Genomic DNA, 12047 nt, shown 5'->3' on the forward strand with positions numbered 1-12047 from the left:
CATGTGAGTAGACCTCCATGCAAGTACTTTCGTTCGATTGTGTTCAGTGAACTCATTCCCTTAATGAGCACCTACATACCTGTCTTAGTGTCGCTACACGAATGGGATGAGACTTTCCATCCTTCCAATTGAAGGTGACATAGTATGTACTGGTCTTTTGCATTGTCAGTATCCCTCTGACAATCATATGACCAGGAACCTTTTTGGACATGATGGTTATGTGAAGAAGGTCTCTGTAGTCTAACATCATTAGATTACTTCTTCCATCGATCCATTGTCCATGGATTCACTATTTAGGACATATATCGTTTATAGAGATAGTCCTAATTAGTATCTTTGCCTTTTGATGTATAAGAGTCATCTATACACACATTCATTGTCCTGAAAGGTTTCTTCCAAGTATTGACTTTCAGGGCATATTTCCAACACATAAAAAATCGTAAAAAACAAACTTTCAAAGATTACGTAACGGAACAAAAGTTTTTGACTGCTATAACGAAAAATCACAATTTAACGGTTATTTTAGCTCCGATTTTAATGATTTTTTACAGCTAGACTCCTCGACCCTATAAGAATGCAATGAATAAATTTGATCTTCAATTTAAAATATTTACACTAGTGGATACCACAAAATCTTATTTTATATTTAATGGAAGTATAACATTAACTCTTAAGTGTTTATTTAATCTACTGTTTTGACGCGATACACATTCTACGAAACTTTTCTCAATGATCTAACCATCAAACTTGTTTGTACACACTCCGAGATCACATACGTAAAAAATCACAAAAAACAAACATTCAGAGATTAGGTAACAAAACAAAAGTTTTCGACGGTTATAAATGAAAAATCACAATTTAACGGTTCTTTTAGCTCCAATTTTGATGATTTTTTTACAGCTACACTCCTTGACCCTATAAGAATGCATTGAATGCTTCAATTTAAATATTTACACTAGTGGATACCACAAAATCTTATTTTATACTTGATGAGGAAGTATAACATTAACTCTAAGTATTGGTTGAATATATCGTTTTGATGCGATACGCATTCTACGAAACGTTTTTCAATAATCCAACTGTCAAACTTGTTTGTAACACTCCAAGATCGCATACATAAAAAATCGCAAAAAACAAACATTTAGAGATTAGGTAACGAAACAAAAGTTTTATATGGTTATAAACAAAAAATCACAATTTAACGGTTATTTTAGCTCTGATTTTAATGATTTTTTGCAGCTACAATCCTCAATCCTATAAGAATGTAATGAATGAATTCGATCTTCAATTTAAAATATTTACACTAGTGGATAAATCTTATTTTATACTTAATGGAAGTACACTAGATAATGTGTGTTTATGTGCCAAACAATGTGCTTTGTGACACATTGAAAAAAGTTGTTTGAATTTCTTTGTATCTTGTTGCTTGCCTGTGAGGGAGCATAATCCGTATTACAAAAATGATAGAGCTTCAAATTGTAGTATGTTGTTATGATTTCCTCAAAAAATTTATGGCTCGTGGGAATTTGGTTCATTAGACTTTAGGGTCATGAGTGAAAAAAAATATTTACAATATGTGTTTATTTATTTATTTTTAATCAATATAACATTTTAAAATAATAAAATTTTCATTTCTGTCGGTTATAACCGTCAGAATACTAAAATAGTCAATTTATGTCGGTTATTTTCATTTTAAAATAATGTAACTGCCAAAAAGTAAAATAATAAAATAGTCAATTTCTGTCAGTTATAACCGCCACCATTAACTTAAAAACCGCCAGAATCTATCAAAAATATTTAAAAAAAAAAGATTAAAAAATATTGTCAGATATAACTGACACACCCCGACCGGGAATGTCCACTAGGACTCCGAATCGATCTGTGCTGGCCGACACCTAGAAGGTGACGAAGCCATGAAGTGTGATGATGATAAAAAAAAAATGTAAATACATTTGAACCTAAGAGTGCCTAAATACCAAAGTGCGCTGGTGAGCGGGCATGAACCAATTCACACACGATACAGAGCATAAGTAAAGTACTGTAAGGTAAGATAATGATTATACCATCATAATAAGCCACCTGCACTGGGGAGTGCCATGAATCCTCGTCGATACGGACACTTTGTTACTAGAACCTGGAAGGGTGCAAAATAGAAAATGTGAGTGGGTGAAAGCAAAGCTTTTCAAAAACCATTAATCTTTCCAAAAGTAATAACCCTTCACCATAAAACCCGTATAATTTCCTAGAAAATAGTACTACATACGTATATAAGAACCATGCTCGAGATTAGCACAAACCTCATGTATGCCATGTCAATCATCTCCACAATGCACAAGTAAGCCAAGTGAAATGAATCAAAATAAAATGACATATCAGCCGGAGTCACCTAACGTGACCTGTACGGCTGAGTCTATAGCTCATCCATTATCCAAGTAATGTGTCAGTCGAATCCACCTCTAGTGGCATGTACTGTTGAACTTGTAGCTCATCAAATATCCAAGTAATGTATCAGCCGGATCTACCTCTTGTGGCATGTACGGCTGAACCTGTAGCTTATCAAATATCCAAGTAACGTGTTAGCCGGATCCATCTCATGTGGCCTATACGGCTAAACTTGTAGCTCATCAAATATCCCTGCACACGAGTCGAAATCACCTATAATGGTCTGTACGACAGGCTGGGTGTAAATAAGGATGCTTAAGTGCTACGATCAAGCGAAGGCTGTGCGAAGTATCGCAAGTCACCTACAAGTCAGAACCACCTAATGTGGTATGTACGACAGGCTGACACTTGCCTTGGATCCAAGGTGAGTGTGTGGTGTGGTAGGTGAACAATCACGTGAAGGCTAGGCCCTGGCCTCAGGCGGGAGCACTAACACCAGGGTGTAGGTTTATGAGTTATAAATACATCTAATATGACATGTGCAACTCATAAGCAACTTGTACGATAGTGTCAGAGTTGCCTAAAACATAAATGTAATCATGCCATAGCTCAATCATTTCAACTAATTCCATAAACTCACCTAAACTTACCTGTGTATCTTATGTTCCTCTTCGCACTTCAAAGCATTTACAGTAATTATGTGCAGGTAGTATACATATGGATATACCACGTTGCCATCTGAAACTTAACCATATTGTAGTATTTCCAAATATATATATATATATATATATATAATATGACATAAATGTATAAGTTGTAACGCCTTACTCCCGAACTATTTATTTTCGGGAATAGTTATCGGTGATAAGCCCAACTAGACACTAGTTCAATTAACTATCAATACTTACGTTTCTTTATTTCAATTTCTAGATTCCTCACACATTGATTTATGACCAATATTTAACCACCAATTAATAAGGTTAAAACTCACATTTTCTACCAATGCCCCTGTTACACCCACCTCTAATTTAAATTGTATTTTCACTAAATTTGAGATTATCTTGCTTTTAAAATAATTTTTGGGTCTTAAATGGTGTGCCCAAAGGGCCTACCCCCCTGTTTTGTCCCCCGGTTCCCTTTCCTTTTTCTTTTATTTTTCTGAAAGTCTTCATCTTTCTCTCTTCTCCCTCACTCTCCCTTACACTCTCTTGGCTCTCTTTATCTCAACCCCTCTGAGGGCTTTTCTTACCAACAAACATCACCATCGTCTTTATCTCGTCGCTATGAACTCAACCATAGTCTTGGCATCTTGGAAGTCGAACCATGAAGCCCCATACACGAGCTCCGACGCAGACCGCCACTTTCGAGGCAGTTTTCGGCCAAACCACGACGAGTTGGCTGACGGACAAGGTATCAATCTCTTTTTCTCACTGAGAACTACAATTTTCCTTTTTGTTTCACTCAATTTCATTGAGTGTTGAAGAAGTTATACTCATTTGAATCTTACCCAGTTTCTGACGACCTCCGAGGCTTTCAAGGCATTTTCCAGCCAAACCACGGTAAGTTAGACATCATGTGAGGTACGATTCTCTTCGTCTCTTCGAGAACTACAACTTTCGTTTTTGAATCACTCGATTTATGGAGTTTTGACAAAGTTATGGCCATTTAAAGTTGATGTGGATTTCTGGCCAAATTCCGGCCTTCTTCATCCTTGGGTCTGGCGACCCACCAAACCCAAGCCCTATGGGCCTTTCCTGCCGAGCCCAACCCAAAACCCATTTCAGTTTTATTATTTATTTTATTAATTGTTTTAAGTTAAAGGCCTTTGGGCCAAATTAGCTAAAGCCCTAAGCCTTTTTATCTAGAAACCCAAAACCCTTAGGCTTAAGGCCTTCAGGCATTTTGAACCAGGGCCCTAAGCCCTCTCCTTTAAACCTAGCCCACCTAATTAGCTAAATCCAAACCCTTTATGTGAAATATTCCGTTAGGAAATATTCTTTGGAATATTCTAAGGATATTCTGTTGACATTTTACGAAATTTATCTAGGACCCTTCTTAGGATAATTCGACGTTCTGAATCCGTTTCCAATGTCCGTTTTCCCAAATTCAATTTCTATTATATAGTTTTATTTATGGGACTCTTTATGTGCTTAGGGGCAATTATAGTGGTGTTTCTGTCTTCGCTAGCTGCGTGACTTTTCGAAGGCGAAGTACTGTGAGTGGACCCCTTCTAAAATTTACATGATTTCATGGTTCAATTGCATAAATGAATAGCATGCCTTACGAGTTTATGTTTTGATTTTATGTTAAGCATGTTTATTGAATATGTTGATTTTTGTCTCGTGTTTTTGGTGAGGAATTAATTATTGGCCTATATTGAGCTATATTTTAATATGTCGTATTTTCTATAAAAACCATGAACTGGTAGACTATCTAATGGATGACGATAGGATGCTAGAACATGTTTTAGAAACCCCTCTTTATAGTATAGACGATGGATGACTTTATACTATGAAGTGATTATTTTTTAGAGGCGTAACTATTTGTGCGTACCTAGTGGACACTATGCCGCCTAGGGCGAGGATCTGGTGTTGGCAGATAGGCCGGGAGAAATAATCCCTGGCGAAAGGTTGAGGGACACGGAGACAGGCATTGGGCCGGAAGGGAGTTATCTCGGGCTACGGGCACAGAGACTTAGGTGCAGGCATTGGGCCGGGAGTTATATTATTATTCATTGATTTTACTAGCAGCACACCGCGCTTACGAGACAATCTACGAGATGATACACGCGATGATTTATATGATGTTTTCCGCGTTATACCTATCGAGATATTTTATGGCATGCTAGAGTTTCAGAAAAACCTATCACTTATTATGTTAGTAGTTTTCATTATATATAAACCTGGGGGTTAGTATGTTCATAACTGTTTTGTATTATGTATGTATATAAACTTGGTACACTCACCCTTGTTTTGCGCCTCCTTTCAGGATTTAGAATCGAGGCATACGATCCCGACCTCAACGTCTTCGCTTTGGCATATTCGAGTCCTCTCGGTGTAGGACCTACATCCTTTTATTTATTCAATTTTTATATTAATTCTTTTAGAACTCTAGTTAGTCGTATGCTCTGAACACGTTCCTAAATTATTAATTCTTTGAATTTTAAATTCATAACCCTTATTTACTTCTTATTCTTAGCTTTTGTATCAATTAATGGCTTTCGTCACCCTCGGGTGTCGGCCATCACGTGTCTATCCTAGTATTCAGGGAATATCAGGGTCGGGGCATGTCAGCCCTTTACATTGCTCAATTCCCCAAACAAGGCTATTGTCTCAATTATTTAGTCTCGTTTATTGTATGGCTGCATCTAACATCATGTTAGACTTCCTACGTACCCTAAACAGGGATCAAGCTATTCGTAGATCACATTTCCAAAGTTCAACCCAAAACCAAATATATAATCATTTAATCTAACATGTATTATACTCGTACGAATATCCAAACCACTGTAGTTAGGTTTCAAAAGAATAATTAGAATAATGAAATTCACATAAAAACACCATGTCGGCTCCATGGCCGTGTTCTGCCGCGGGTGGCGGTCGGCGGCCCCGGATCGTCGGAAAACTCAACTATATTTAAAAATTCTCAAAAATTATAGAAATAAATATCTTAGCGAGTAGAGTAACTTTCATACCTGCGACTAAGGCCAAATTAGCCCTGGAAGAGCCCCAATTTTGCTAAAACCTGTCAGAAACCCTAGTTTTGGGTGCCCTCAATTCGGCTCTATAGCAACTCCGACGGCCCCAAACTTGTTTGGGCTTTGTTCTTGAGCTTTAGAGAGTATTTTGGTGGTGGTAATTTGAGGGTTTTGTTTCAGAATTTGAGGGATGGCCACTACGAACCCTTAGCCCCACCGTCGGCCCTTGGATGAATTTGCACCCAAATTCCTTCAAATTTTAGGTGGATATGGAAGAGGGAAGACTAGGGAGTAGTTTCTAGGTAGTGGTTTGCTTTGATTTGCTAGAAAAATGACCGAATTTGGCCATGGTTCTCTTCGGGTCGCGCGGGTCATATGATGACCTGTTTTCCCCTTCCTTTTCTCTTTTCCTCCTTTCCCTCCTTTCTTCTCTTTTTGTTTGGGCAGTTTCTTCCTCTCCCCTCTCCCAATTCGTCCATCTCCCTCCTGTGCTCTCTTCCTCCCCTCTTATTCGATGTCATCCAGCAGCCTCCCCTTTCTTCCTTTCTTTTAAAAAACTGATTGGTTCCTCTCCCCACAAGATGGGAGTTCAATTTAATTAACACTAAACTTAAAATAACCAATTTCAAATGTTTGTAACTATACCGATATAAACTAGACTCGCAAACGGCTTTCGCCTATGAGTTCGTACCAACGAGTACTACTTAAATACGCTAAAAGAATAAGTCATACTTTTCTCTAAGGATGGTCAACGGAAGTCCAAGTCCTTGCCTCTAGGGCATTTTCATCAATTCGCTCGATTAAAATAAATAAAAACGTAAAGTTAGGGACGGGTTGTCATAATAACCGACAATATTTTTTTGATATCCGCCAGGAATTTATATCGGATATAACCGACATGATTTTTCTAATATCCGCCACTAATTAAATGATGTGTCAGATATAATTTATCTGACATGATTTTTCTAATATCCGCCACCATCATCCGCCACCTAAAGTTAATATTGTAGTAGTGTGGTTGAGTCATTTGGGTGAAGTGTTGCAGGCTCTACGTTTTTTTTTTTAATCTTTTTATTTCCCATTCCATTTCTGTTCCATTTTGGTTTTGAAAACCAACTTTGGGTACATGTGTAAGATCTTTTTATTTGTGGGATTTGAATCCATAATGCTGGGTGGTTACCACTAGACTTCTTTAAATTCCTAAAATTCTATTTTAGATATGCAAGTGTAAAACTTGTGCTGGGTTATGATAAATTGTGTTGTAGTTGTATAGATTTGTAGCAGGCAGTTATTGAATTGTAATTCGATGGGGGATGAGTTAGAAATATAAGAAATTATGGAAGGAAGAGAGGATGTAGTTGCAGGATATCAATTTGGTGTAGAAAGGGTTACATTTGTGGTAACAACGCTAGAAGATGAGTTGAAACCCAAATTGAAAATGGAGTTTGATTCGTTGGATGAAGGGTATAATTTTTTATAACAATTAAGCATCTGCAGTTGGTTTTGGGATTCAGGAGCACAATAGTAAAAAGTGCAGTGATGGTAATCATTTGGTAAGGAAAGAATTTGTTTGTTGCAAACAAAACAAAAATATAATGGATGTTAATCCCAAATCCAATCAGAAAGTTAGGAAGGGAGATGCTAGAAGTGACTGTAAGGCAAAACTTACGCTATATAAGGGAATTGGTTGTGAAAAGTTTATTGTAACAGTTTTTAATGATGGACACAATCATCCTATGGCAAATGCCTCACACTTATTTAGATTTCATAGTCAAGTTTTGAAGGCAAAGAAGACGATGATTGAACAATGTGCGCATTCTAATATTTTCATAAGTAAACAAGTGGGGTTCATGGAGGTGAAACTTGGAGGAATTGGAAATATTAGTTACACTCCCAAAGATATGTATAATGTCGAACAAAAAATGCGAACTTGGAACCAAATCCGCGCACCACCGTAAGTGGTAGAGGTACAAATTCGAATAACATGTAAAACAGAAAACAACTGTGGGCAATTATTAAGGAGGGGGGGTACCGGACAAAGGCTCTCGGACCATCAAGTTAGTAAGCAAGTTTGAGACTCAAGCGGTGTGCAAGAGAATAACAGTGTGATGATTGCACTACTAGAGATAAACCTTAGATGGGTGTATTTATACTAATCGAAGGAGAGACCTTTTTAGGTAGAATCCTTGTACTAAGTCGGGTGAATATATCTAGAAGTAGATTTTGCATCCTCTTAGGAGTGTGATTACTTACAGCGCATGTCAATCCCTAGATTGTAGGAACTCCAAGATATATAGAAGTTCCAACTGATTCAGTATTGGATTAGATCCTCTTATCTTGCTGAACAAGCATGGTCATTATTAGCAGAGTCACCTAGACTTTGCCTATTACCACGGAACAAGATGGTGGTGGCACCACTACTTCGTCTGATCCAGATTCACTCAAAGTTGTTGAGTCCATGACCAGACTTTTGAGGTAAACATATGATAAGCTCATATTTATATATATTTTACATAAAATTCACTTGTCTTTTCTTAGTTAGTTCCTTATATTTTTGAGCTATTTACTATGTTTTTGTGTTTTGTGTGATTTATCAAGCAAAGAAAAGAAAAGTAGCACAAGTGAATTATTAAGTAACAAATTCGTCAAAACTGCCTGTGCAGATTATCTGACTTTGGAAGCATGTTACAAACAACTCAGAATGAATAGGAGAATGAGCCTTATATTCATGGAAAGCTACGGATGTCTATTTTCTGGAGCAATTTACGGATTGTTAATCTCATTTTTCTAGAAGAAGTTATGGGCATTGTAACACTGAAAGGTCAGAAAAGGGCTAAGCAGATTTGGCTAATAAAAAGAGAAAGGCAACACATGGGTAAAGGAAACACACACACATGGGCAGAAAATGGGTGGATTGTTGGCTGAAATAATGAAGAACATGTGTCTGCAAATGCAAAGGAAAACACACACACACATAGGCAAAGGAAACACACACACATGGGCAAAGGAAACACACACACATGGGTAGGAATTGTGGGTGTTTGGTGGTTGAAATGATGAAGCATGTGTGTGTAAATGTAAAGGGGAAACATGACAACTCACACCCACACAAGATGCACATGCAAAGGAAATGGAGTGGTTCTCTCTCAAGCCTATAAATACCACCTTCCATATTCATCAAAGAGAAGAACAGATTTTCTCCTTGCTTTGGCCGAAACTTCCCACCACCATTCTCTCTAATTTCAGCCAAAAACCACCCCTAGCCACACCACCCATCAATCCTAAACCTTTCCATACCATTCCCCATCCATTCTACACCATAAAAACCACCCAAAACCGTCCAAAACCTCTAATGCCGCTGCTTGCAAGGAAGGAAAGAGAAGGAACATCTTGTGCCGTGCCTATGCCCAAGCCTTGGGAGTGTTGGAGCGTTTCTAGGTGTTTTCTATCTTTGATTTCAATGTTTAAATTAAGTTATCTTTGTGTAATTGCGAGTATGAGGAACTAAACCCCCCTTGGCTAGGAGGGGATTCAAAACCATGTTTATGCTTGCTATATGATTTGATTACTTCCAATTGCGTTTCATAAATTGTGAATTTAATTTACTTATCTCTATGAATTAAAACTAATTTGTGTATGTTGGTTGAGAGTGCACGCTTAATTTTCATGCATAAGTTTGATGCTAGGATATAAGGAAGTTTCACCTAATCGTTATGAACTTATATTCATAAGTAGTAAAGGTTGTTGATCACAATCGTGTTAAGTAAATTCTTGGCATAAGTTTCATGCAATTCATAGTAACGAGTGCCTCGTCAATGCTTATGTTTTTCATAGAACTTAATGATTCTTGCGTGTATCTCTATTATGCAATTCATGTAGGGAACTTGTAGGGAATGTTTTGGGTTGTCGTATGCAATCATCCAACCTAATAACTTGTGGAAAAACTGAGGGTTAATTAGTGCAATTCACGGTTAATTTGGGGCGTTGAGTATTCATGGTTTGTCGAAGAGCAATTGGAAATCATTTTGTATGCAAGTATAACATGTGTGGAGAAGAACCCCTTAGCTAGCTTCTCATCCATTCAATTTGATCAATCTCGTTTTAAAACCTATTTTGTTTTACAAAGTTCTTGTTTTGTTTTAAAATTCGTCTAAAATCAATCCCCCTTTATTTTGTTGAGTCATATTAGTTAGAAATCAATTTAGTTTGTGTTTTTAAGTGTCTTGAGTCAAGTTATAACATATTTTCGTTCAAATTCTTCGTTAGTGTTCAAAACTGCCCAGATTGTGTTTTTAAGGCAGTTTTGAGTGTTTAGGTGCTGTTTTCAGTCTTTTGGTTTGTTTTAGTGTTTTAAAGTATAGTTTTGCATTCTTTGAGTCTAGTTTAGTGTTTTAAACTTTGTTTTTACGTTTTCAAGTCAGTTTCCAAGTGATTTAGCAATCCCTCCTAATCCCCGGCCTAGAACGATCCCTACTTACATACTTTACTACAATTGATAAAAGAGGGTTTAATTTGTGTGCTTTTGGCGCCGTTGCCGGGGATTAGCAACTTTTCTAATCCCCCGTTGTTTCTTTTTCATGTTTTTTTTGTTTTAGTTACTGACTTTGTGTCTATTTGTGTCTTTTATTTTTTACTTATGATATTTGATTTAGTTTTGTTTCCTTGATTTCAAGTACTAGAGAAGTAAGACATGGATTTTGCTACCATTCAAGCTCAATTGGCGAAACTTACTTCTCAATTGTCACAATATGCTGAAGGGACCACAATGCAAAGTGTCCCTACAGATGGTGTGTCCTATAAGCAAGGATATCAAGCCAATCAATGCCCACAAAGAGATTAGAGTGATCATTCAAACTCTATGTGGTGGGAAGCTCAACAAGTTCAACATGAAGGATATTGGCAACCATATGAGGAGTTCTATTCAGGACCTATGCAGCCACCACAACCTCATATACAATATGCCCAATCAAACTCAGACTCATCAATAGATTACAATCAAATTCTTAATGAATTAAACTCTATGGTGCAGGGCTCACAACAAGAAGAATATCTGCCACCATCGGAAGAGTTCTATCACTGGCATATCAACCATCACAGTCACCATAACAATTTGCCCAATTCAATTCAGGTACGTCTTTGGATGATGATATGTTTAATAAGTTACTCACCTCTTTGAACCAAAAAGTAGAAAATCAAAACAAAGAGATACAAAATCAAGCCAAGAAGGCAAGTGAATTGGAGAAACTACCTGGGCAGATTATGGAGTTCATGGCACAAATTCAAGAGCAGAGTGAACTCCCCAACTCAACTATTGAAAATTCGAAGGAAGATTTTGAAATCCATGATGCTATCACTTTGAGAAGTGCTATGGAGGTTGAAGCTAACCTAAAAACATCCAAACATAGCCTAGAAGTGAATGAGGAGCTGCTGATTGAGGAGGAGGAAGAAGACATACACACGGAAAGGGTAGAACAACCCTTGCCGCAGCCCCTTAAGCCCTCTAAACCACCCGCCACAAGTAAGGACGTCCTAATTTCATTTCATTCTAATGTTATTCCTCCGAACGTCCCTTTTCCTCGTAGGTTTTTTATTCCCAAGAAAGAAGAGACTGAAAAAGACATCGTGGAAGCCTTCCCAAAGGTGCAAAATGATATTCCAATTCTTGGTGCAACAAATCAAGTTCCAGATTGTGTTGAAATGTTCAAAGGACCTTGTACACTAAGAAGAATGATTCAAGAGAAAGTAGTGGCTGGAGAAGATGTAGAATGCATCAAAGAGGATGTGCTTGAGACAACCATTCCTAAAGAAGTTGAATTTTATGACATGGGACAAGTCCCAACCATCACATTCAATCTGGCCAAGTCCAATATCCCTGAAACTTTCAAAAATGTGGTGTTTGTCATTGAGTTCTTGTCGGACAAAGCAAGTAAGTCATCTTCTCCAATTTTACATACGTTTTCCACTAACT

At 37.4% G+C, this 12047-nt stretch overlaps 1 protein-coding gene and 1 long non-coding RNA gene across 2 annotated transcripts in view; both read left to right on the forward strand.

Moving 5' to 3' along the window:
- The window catches only part of LOC126631253 (uncharacterized), a 98432-nt gene that overhangs the window by 21198 nt on the left and 65187 nt on the right, over positions 1-12047 (forward strand). The window lies entirely within an intron of this gene.
- Positions 8606-9668, forward strand: LOC126631259 (uncharacterized). The gene is made up of 2 exons (XR_007626341.1): positions 8606-8954; positions 9058-9668. It is a non-coding gene; the product is annotated as an uncharacterized LOC126631259 (long non-coding RNA).

Source organism: Malus sylvestris, chromosome 8 (assembly GCF_916048215.2).
Source record: "Malus sylvestris chromosome 8, drMalSylv7.2, whole genome shotgun sequence".
Taxonomy (NCBI): Eukaryota; Viridiplantae; Streptophyta; class Magnoliopsida; order Rosales; family Rosaceae; genus Malus; species Malus sylvestris.